This window comes from Coenobita brevimanus, chromosome 73 (assembly GCF_032717465.1).
Source record: "Coenobita brevimanus isolate Jiangsu-jjx chromosome 73, ASM3271746v2, whole genome shotgun sequence".
NCBI lineage: Eukaryota > Metazoa > Arthropoda > Malacostraca > Decapoda > Coenobitidae > Coenobita > Coenobita brevimanus.
The window spans coordinates 24,529,286-24,540,141 of NC_137026.1; positions in this window are offsets into that span (position 1 = coordinate 24,529,286).

Consider the following 10,856-nt stretch of genomic DNA (forward strand, 5'->3'; position numbering starts at 1 on the left):
GATTAATTCTGCCAATTGTAGGGTCCTTAGTTAGGTCATTATTCACCGCCCCATCTCGGAGGGAAGGGTCTACGCTGGACTCTTGGAAGTTGTGGCCATTTTTTGCGTGCCTTTATTTTATGCAGAGTTTTTGACATTTCAGACGTATATTTAGGCACAAGAAAATCGCTTGACATTTAATGTAACAACTATCAACATTTACCCTAGTAATCTGATTAATTTGTTGGGTTCAGATCACATCACTAAGCACTGAAAGTCCTGTTCAGTGTCTCGCTGTTTATCGTAGGGAAGGGAAGTGGATGAGTACTTATCCGTAAGTAAACGTAAAAAATATTAAAAACAGTAACCTTATGCACTGACAAAAGGAAGTGGATCAGTACTTGTCCGTAAGTAAACAAAAAAACCCTATGCACTAACAATACATAAAACATAGTGCATCATCACTGTCTGCGTGGTCTTGTGAACTGACTAGACGACCTCAAAATTTTCATTTTATGCAAACCCTATCGTTTCCAAAAGCAGTCAAAAGGATGCATTAGTCAAAATCATATACCTCTAAGGTACTGGACACATTATGTGTGAAAAATTGGAGGTCATAGCCAGGAAGGAATTAAACAGTAGATTACTGTCTTGATCTCTCTGTATACTTCACTGAGAATACACATGGAAGATATGAAGTCCTGTTCTGGAATTTATACCCAGATAAATATATCACATTTCTGGAAGTTTGGAAAAAAATGAGAAACGGAGGTAGAATTTGTTTCCACGTAAAAACGGTTCGGTTTGGTATTTTTTGAATGAGTATTACATCACTGCCATATGCAATTCATTGTCGCAAAATAGGTTTAAAAGTTCCTCTTCCCGTCCCTCTGCCCAAATTCACTTTCCAAAACACTGGATTACAGTATTTTAAATCCAAGTAGTTTGGATTCTCACGTTTGATATTCCGTGTATCATGCTGACCCTCAGAGGAGATAAAGTGATGTGAGTGAATGGGAAATGGTGCTGAGTCTGAGGGATATTTAGAACCTCTACTTTTACAGGTTTCAACGTGCTTTTTTCAGATTTCAGATGTTTGTTAGGCTTATTATGCATCATCATTCAATCCCCTTACTTGTTTTTTTTGCTTTGTTTTCGTTCTTTGTGTTCTTTCTCGTTTGATTTATAATTTCACTTTCTCTGTGTTTCTTGATTACTACAACATCTCTCTTCCGTATCATGATTATTCCAGGCCCAAGAAGGTTCATTTTACCTCTTGATTATACTTTCATTTCTCTTTCTTGTTACTTTTTTCCCCGCTTCATTGAGAGGCAGTGTTGGTGACGCAGGCGTGAGTAAAGGTACGAGCTCACTCCTGGTGCTTGTGTCAACACCAACTTGTATGCTTAAAAAGAGTAACAAATACTTATAAAACACTTCATACTACAGGCACCATACTGCTGCTTCAGATGCGTTATTACATCCTGAGTGAATAACTGCTACAAACACTGGCATGTGTCTAGTGGTAATCCCAGTGATTACTGGAAACATTATCACCTACCACAATTTTTTTTTTTTTTTTAACTTGGGAGAACTGTGTATTGTAAGTTGATCTCGCAAGCATCAGTGTCTTCGTCATAGAAGTTTTGATTCTGGAGGCAGAGTGCTGGATTGGAGGAACAAAGCCAGCCATTATGGCTTGTTGTTATTTTTTGGCTTAAGTCTTGTGAGGTGGCCAGTTCAGTTATTACCATACACCATAAACTGACGCCACTTTATTCATCACTTCACTGACCTTTACTTATCTTCATATACTGTATATTAACGCCATTTTATCCATCCTCTTTCCTCCGTCTCCTTGCCACCCTTGTTTTCGTAGTCCTCCAAGTCTTTAGCATTATCATAATATACCTCTGAAGGAAAATGCTAAAGCGGCGCAGAGTTTTCACCGAAGTTAATTCCATTATTCGTACAAGGAACCAGGGAGATGGTCTGGAGGGTTGGACTGCGATTTTTACCCTTCCACTAATTTACTTCATGTCTCCCTCTCCTCCTTTTTATCTCTCTCCAGTTCTGCTCATTTAATCTGTCCCTCTGGCTCTCCCTAGGTCTTATTCCCCCGGTTCTCTCGCTCCACAAAGGAAATAATCCCCGTGTGTTTCTGGCCTGCGGGTCACTGAGAGGGCCGGGACAGCAGGGTGACAGGGTTGAGTTGGGTTTAGTGGACAGAGGCCACGAGATGGGGTTCCTACTTCATTCTGCCTTCACTTTGATTTCCACTCCCTGAAAATGCTCTTCATCTCTCCCTCCCAATCTTTCCATTTTATCTTTTGTACGTTTCTTCCCCCACTTTCCACCCTCTTCCACCTCTCTCTCTCTCTCTCTCTCTCTCTCTCTCTCTCTCTCTCTCTCTCTCTCACACACACACACACGCACACACACACACACACACACACACACACACACACACACACACACACACACACACACACACACACACACACACACAGTTATTTATATTCCCAAATTCGCTCTCTCATTCGAGGTTTTTCTCATGTCTTTCTCCCCAGACCCTTAATTCCCTCTCCCTCCCCTTTCTTTCTACCATTTCCCCCTCCCCTGCTTCCCACCTCCCATCCACCCCCACTGAGCCTCCTTCCCCACCACATATCATCATATGCTGCTCCCAGGCCTCACTTTGCCTGTCGGTCGTTCCACTCACCATCATCCTTCAGGACAAGCTTATTTTCTTTTTGCCCCCATGTCTTACGTCCGCCTGATCTCCCTCTTTTCGCCCCTCATTACTGGTTTACGGGCACTGCTTCGAGATTTACTGTCGTTTTTTTATATTCTGATTAGATAATGATATTGACAATCTACTCCAACAAATGGCCTCACAAGGACCAAGAACACTGATGTTGTTAGACTTCCATTTTACTCCTTTTGTTCTCCCTTGTGACTTTCACTTTTATTTCTTCAGTTCTCCTTTCCCTTCTCTAAATTTCGTATATGCAGAATTATATTGCTTCTGCCAACGAGTTAGACGAGGCTATGTGTTTTCTCACGTTTATCTGTTTGTTTGTTTGTCCACACTTTTTCTCCAAAAGTTCTTAATGAATTTCAATGAAAATTTGTGTAAGAGTGGGCCATGGGCCAAAAAAGAATTGATTACGTTTTGGGGATAATCCGGATCCGAATCAGGATCCTGCAGTGGCATTGGCGGAGGTGTGCACTTTCTGAGTGCTTTCTAGGGCACTAATATTTTAATATTAATCTGTCATGACATGACAGTGGAAGGGTAAAGTAGTGAAGGCTTATAGGTTAACCTGATGCTGATGATGTTAGGCCAGGGTGCAGTGAAGGGGCATGAGAGAAGGATGGCGTTGTATCGATTGCTGGTGGTGGTGGTGGTAGCCTACTGTGGTTGTTTTGTGGTGTAGTGGTGATGTAGAGGTTGTCTCTACTGGTAGCGTTGGCCAGTGTCTCTTGTGTCCCGCCCCCTACTGATGCCCCGCCCTCTTCCAGCTCTACTCGTTGCTGACTGGCTGAGATAATTATTCTTCTTACTGATAGAATAATGAGCCTGACCACGAAATAGTATCGTGTTATTTACTTTTACTTTGAATTCATTTCTTTATGACAAAGGAAGCACTAAAATTTGCTAACTGAATCAAAATTAGTTTGAAAAGAACCGACCTGCCTCCTCCTGCGACTGCAGCTGAGTTTTGGCGCCAAGAAAGTTTGGAGCTTGGCAGTAACACATCGCAGCTGTGCTGCTATTATTATTTAACATATTAAGTCATCTATCAGTCATGTCTGGTAAGTTACCACAGTATCATAACCATATTGTAATTTTCCTTATTTATTTCCTTCATTTATTTCTTTAAAATTGGAGGGAGTGAATATAGAAGTAGGAAAACGAAATGTCACTGGCTTCGCCTCGAAATGAGAAATTTCTTTCCATACACGTGGTCAATGAAATTTTATAAAGGGAAAAGGGTTTTGTGTGTGTGTGTGTGTGTGTGTGTGTGTGTGTGTGTGTGTGTGTGTGTGTGTGTGTGTGTGTGTGGATAGCAAATATAAGGAAAAAATGTCAAAACATTAAGTTCTTTGTACAATGTGTACCTTTTTATTTTCATAGAGGGAACTTTCGTTACTTTACAATCCTTTTAGGCTGATGACGTTCCTTGGTACTTTTTTCCAACATCGTTTACTACAAAACATTTCCTAGTTAAATGGAAAAGATATCATTGCAGTTAAGGCGTTAAGTAAAAGTTTTGTTGCTTTGATTAGCGTGAGCACTTGACATGTTTACCCAACATTGGCACGGCAAGACTGGCTCAGAACTACTCGGGCAGACGGGTGAGTGGGCGGGGCCAAAGGGGCGGGGCACAAAAGAATCAGGCAAACGCTAACAGAGGTGTGGTTGTGTTGTGGGCGATTATATTAGAACATAAGGAACTGGTTGAGATGAAGTTGATGGGTTAATCGTTTCATTGGCGGAGATGGTGTGGTGCGTGTGGTCTGGTGTAGTGATGGAGACGTGCGAGGACGAGGTGGAAAATTGGAGGAAAAGGAGGGATGGGAGCAGGTAGAAGAAAGGTAATGATACTGTGAAGTAGGAAAGGAGAGGGAGGGTGGTGGGGCAAGAGGGAGGTCGTGTGAGGAGGAAGTTGGAAATGGCAAGCAGTTCTGTATTTCTGAGATGTGTTGGACCACAAGGAAAGATAATGTAATATGTGTATCAGGTATATGCAGCAAAAGATGAGGGAATGACCTTAACTGCAGAATATAAGAGAAAATGCTGTTCTATATTCCATTTAAGTTACCATTAATTAATTTGGACGAAACGTATGACTAGGTGGACAATAAAGGACATCGGAAAGTGTTATATGGTGTGGTAGGAATACTAACTATCAGTGAAAAGGCCCATCTCTTTTCACTAAATATTACTCTCTGGAAACTTTCTTTTGTACTGCGATGTTCAGATGAATGTATTGTGCGTGTATTCCAAAGTATATCCCTGGATTCCCATTGTCGAGGCCAACCATTACAGTGTTCGGGTCATACTGTAGACATATAGATAAACAGATAGGTAGACTTTCTGTCAGTTCAATGATGGTACTTGTGTTGAAAGTTAGATAGACCTTTATCGACTGACAGGTATGGGTACGCTGGATAATGTTCCTTTTATTTTACCGTCTTCTTTCCTCATAATCCTTACCTCACAAGTTACCACCGGGAATTAATTTTTGTCCTCTTGTGCTTTTGCTAAATACTTGTTCTTCACTTGCGTCTCAGTCACTTCAACTCTCTCTCTCTCTCTCTCTCTCTCTCTCTCTCTCTCTCTCTCTCTCTCTCTCTCTCTCTCTCTCTCTCTCTCTCTCTCTCAGCATCTGTCTTTCACAGGTATTGGTAAGCTTGCTCCTCCTCTTGACCCGTAGTGTTCATTTTTTCAGCGAAGGTAAACTGTGGGTAATGACAGAACAGCCCTTAGACCTTGGCAGTCGGTACAGCTGTTAGGCCCAGACTCAGTCTCACTCTTGTCGCTCACCCACACAGTCCTTTCCTTTAATGCTTGGATGCATCTGTAGTTCTTTTTTGATATCCAATTTTCGGAAATTCTGAATATATACCGAGATTTTTTTTAAGCTAGCCCTTATTAAGCCAAGAAGTTTGATTAAAAATCGGCTTTCTCCTTCAGCTGAAAGTTTGCTTCCCCGTCTGTCAGTTTCTTTTCCGTAAAGTTGGTCTGGTGTGTAAAAGAGCCGCCAACACGATCTGTCACAACACTAATTTTATGCCGTGTTTTTACAAATGTTATCTTATGGTACAACCACACAGGTAGGCATCTCCACCACCTTACATTTCGTGTGGTGTTATATGTGGTGTGGATGTCAGTGTTGAGGAGGTAATGTGAGCCATACCATTGCCTGACCGGCATGAATTAGTGTTATATGCGGTGTGGATGTCAGTGTTGAGGAGGTAATGTGAAGCCACACCATTGCCTGACCGGGATGGATTAGTGTTATATGCGGTGTGGATGTCAGTGTTGAGGAGGTAATGTGAAGCCACACCATTGCCTGACTGGCATGGATTAGTGTTATATGCGGTGTGGATGTCAGTGTTGAGGAGGTAATGTGAAGCCACACCATTGCCTGACCGGCATGGATTGAAGCGTCCTAAATGAACTGGATTTAATTTAATTGATCATTACCTAACTGGACGTAACTGTCCCAAAATGAGCCTAAAATAACACGAATGAACCAAACTTACCTCGATGGGATGTTAAGGTGCAGCTGTGTAGTGTTGTGTTATTACTTGATAATAACTTAGCTCCCGATGGATTTCGTTAAATCAGCCACCATTATAAAAGGCTGCCCTACAAACTCCATTAGTATTATTATTATGGTGTCCACATTAACATGGGGACCAAACTGTATTTCCTCAGTTTCTTTGTTTCAGTTTTCAGTGTTGTGCTATTCCTTCATTTATTCGCCAGTTTACATGAAACTTACTACAAACGTTCCTTTGACAAATATTCCCAGACACCTTTTCATTTTTTGGATTTAGGCCTTATAAGGGGTTTCATAAAATCAAAAGTCATATGGTACAGTGTAGTACTTGGTAACAGCGGTAATAGTTGTAACGCCAGGCACATTTCTACGTGAGCCCAGTGGACCACAGGACACCTACACTGCAGTCCGATATCCTTCTATGTCGAGGTGGAGTGGAGGTGAGTAACGTTTTTTGTATCCAGGCAGGTCCTCCGTCCAGGTGCATCGGCATCCCTCTCCAGCGCCACCTACTGTACATTTAGTGAAATGTGGCGACACGAATCCGTAGATTCAGCCATTACAAAGTGGGAGGTGGACATTAGCCTCTTGCAATGCTGGAGATTTTTACATGGAAGCCTTTCTGCATTCGTTTGGAGAAGTTGTCAATCTTTGTTGTGTGTTTGCTGCTTCTGCATGGTCTTAGATTCTGGTGACATTCTATAATGATGGAACTCTATTGGGATGATCACTACAAAAATGTTAAGAAGTTCCGATTGACTCCTGGCACAAAATGACTATATATTGAAGCAAACAGTATAACATCAGGATTGTCAAGCAGTCAAAATATCGTCGGTGTTTTCAGTAGATGGGATATCACAGTCCCCTTGAAGTTGACCAACGAAATTATGAAGCCGGTTTCTCTCTCTCTCTCTCTCTCTCTCTCTCTCTCTCTCTCTCTCTCTCTCTCTCTCTATTTGGATGGGACGTAAACAGCATGTATGAACTGACCAACATGATCGAGTAGTACGCTTTACTGAGGTACTGAATAGTTTCTGGCGTCAGCAGATAATTTTAAGTTACTACAGCACTTGGGTTGTAATGCTGCCTCTGAATAATTATACCCAGTAATGCAGTATCTTGTCTGAAATCCACCTCATCTCAGATCTGCTGTTGAATTCCTCCATTGTTCCATCATATTGCACCAGAATTAAGAATTCCCAAAATTCTCACGCAAGTACCATGTAGGCTATATGAAAGAAAATTCCATCGGATTCCTGGAGTTACTGCCCAGAGGGGGTGAAGCCTGGTGTGGAATGATGGTGGTGCGGGTGTTGGTGATGATGTAATGGTGGTGGTGCGGGTGAGGGTGATGATGCTTATAACTTGCCGAGACTGACCGAGTGTGAAGGTGAGATGGGGTGAGGGGGCTACAGTGAGTGTGAGGGTGACGGGGGTGCCAATAAATATAAAATTTGGAGGGGGTGAGGATGGCAGTGAGGCTGGGATGCAGCAGCGAGTATGAGGGTGAGTGGAGGAGGGGGGGGGGGCCTATGACTGAGGTTGAGAGGCAGTTAATAGTGAGAGTGAGAAAGGTGAAGGGAGGTAACAATGAGGGTGAAAAGGGTGACAGTGACTATGAAGGAGTGAAGGGTAAGGGAGTGTCAGTTAGTGTGGCGGATGGGATGGTGGTAGTGCGTGTGAGGGTGAGGAGGTGGAAGTGGGTGTGAGGATGAGAAGGGCTGAATAGAGGGCTCACGAGGTGGGAATAAGAGATGAGAGGAGAGCTCGTAGCTATTGTGTGTGGAGGGTATCCTGAGTGGCAAGATGAGTGGCAGAGAGAGAGAGAGAGAGAGATGCGATATAGAAAAGAAGTCAGTCGATAAAGGTAACTTAGAGATGAAACACAATCCTTTAATGAGTGGAAGGAGTGAAAAGGAGTATTGGAATTTAACATACTAATTACTTGGATGTTCTAAAGGATTTATTTCTAGTTAACGCCAGATGATGTCATGGATATTACAGGCTTAATTACCCTGTTACTGTATAGAGTTTTTGATGTGTTAGGGCGAGGAGTTAGGATAGTAAATGTAGAAAGGTCTCAAGATTATGATCATGCAGTGTATGATGTGAGTTAACATGCCTTATTTCGGATTCTTTTTTATTTATTGCCACAGAATATACACTTATAATTTTATATACTGTATATTAGTGACACCTCCAACACCTAACACCTCCAATGCCTAAATGGCAAAGCAAAATTATACCTCACCCTGTCCCAGCCTTCCCCGCATTCTTTTATCCACACTCAGTAACGAATTTAAAACACGAAATACAGTATTCTCTCACACTGTGATAAAGTGTCGGGTATTGGGACGAGGAACAATTATTATTTTAGGCTACAGTTACATGTGAAAGAAATTACATGACATAGTTATTTTCCTGGACTTTTTCCTGCACGGCTCTTTTATTTCCTGATAAATGTGGGGAATGTGAAAATATATTGGCAAACTTAAAAAAAAAATAAACATAGAATTTTTGGTTGTCTCTTGTGATACGACTTGGTGTATAAAATGGCCATGATTCTGCGGGATGTGTGCGTCCTTCGGTGATACTAAAGACTCAGTAGGTAGCCACAGTGTTTTGCACCAGGTCCACTATAGGCTTATGAATACGATGAAGACATTTTTGTTCTCAGTTGACATTAAAATATTGCCGACTTGCTTTTGAAATAAGGCAAATGTAATTACATTCTATACAAACAGCATATAAATAATGATGGATGGTGATGTGGTGGTGGACTGTGTGTCTCTGTGGCTGACTCACAGCAACTGGATCAGTTACTGTCACTGTTCCGTAACGTAACATGGGATAAACGATAAAATAGATGGGAAGAAACAGTCATGAAAAACATCACATGGAAGTGAGTGAGTGAGTGTCTCCGTGGAGTGAAGGTGAAAGTGGCAGTTGATAATGGAAAGTCGTCCACAAACACCATTTTAATGTATTTAAAACTTGCTGAAATCAAACGCCTAGTCAGTTACTACGGGGCTGGTATAGGCTATATGTCATCGTCATACTGTTTCTCGTCAGTAATAGAATTTTGATATAGTCACCAGACTCTTGTAAATTGCATTAAGTATGTTATCCCTACCACTACTCTGGTCTTCTGGCCGCCTTCCTCTCTCCTTTACACTTAGGTTACCATCCCCTCCCCAGCTAGTCCTTTCTCTGCCCCTCCACTTCTCTCTATCTTCTCCCCTTCACACACATCTCTCTCATAGGCCCCTGTTCTGGTCTTCCTATTTCCTTCCCATGTCCACACATACCTACTACTATCAAGTCTCTTACCCAGTTGCCACTGCACTCTTCTCCCTACCCTTCCTCTCTCTCTACACACACCCTCACCCTCCCCTTCCTTTCTCCGCACACGCGCTCTTTCCTATCTCTTCCTTTCTCTCCTCACACACCCAGTCCCTCTCCTTTCTCTCTCCTTTCCCTCCAGGCTCCATCATCCTTCTTTAAAACTAATTTATAAACTGTGCATATACCTATTCATCCACCAGTTTCATGCTTTGTCTTCCTCTCTTCCTCTCTCAATTTCATTTGTTTAAACTTACTCCTCCCTTTACTCCCCAGTTCTAATTATCTCCATCTTGCTACACATTCTCCCAGTCCACCTCCCAGTCCATCTTTTGTGATTCTCCATCATCTGTTATTGATTCTTCGTTCTACCATTATCAAGAATCTCCTCCCCCCCCTAGCAGCTTAACTGCTGATGAACCACATCCCTCCGTGGTACCTGATGTAAGCATGGCAGGGCAGAGGGTGAGGGCGGTGGTGGAAGGATGTGTGAGTGGCAGGATACTACCTTCACTTAAGTTAACTCGTTTTGCACCACCCACAGACGACCACCTTCACCACAACTTTTCTCTCTCTTTCACACACACACACACACACACACACACACACACACACACACACACACACACACACACACACACACACACACACACACACACACACACACACACTCCGATGCCCCAGTCCAGTTCACTCATTGTACACTATTATGCACTCTCTCTCACACACATCCTCACCCTCACCACTACCTTCATAACCAAACTGCTGTACACATGCTCTCTCTACTGCATCCTCTCCTTCATATTTAGCTTCATTTCTCCTCCGTGATATCGAATCCTTCCCTTACCTTTAGGCCTCGTTGTATATTAACATTCGCACTCTCATCATAATCTCTCTGATTATGGTGGCCAAGGACTGGTGGCAGATTTAAGGAATGGTGAAGTCATATTGTCCAGACACAGCAAACCTTCCCACATTCCCTCCAGTACAATTTTTTCCCCTTTTAATTCTTACTACCATCGGATAACTTTATCACGCTGGGTAAATCTTCTCGAAGTGACGGGGTAAAAGGAGTTGGCTGTAACTATGCTCTCAGAGAGGTCTCCCAGAAGATGAAAAACCCTTATGATGGTAATTATAGTAACATATGAACGCCATCATTTTTACTGAAGGCGTTAAACGTCTGAACTGCATTCATTTATCAGCTGATACTTCACCATGCACTTCTTGAATTTCATA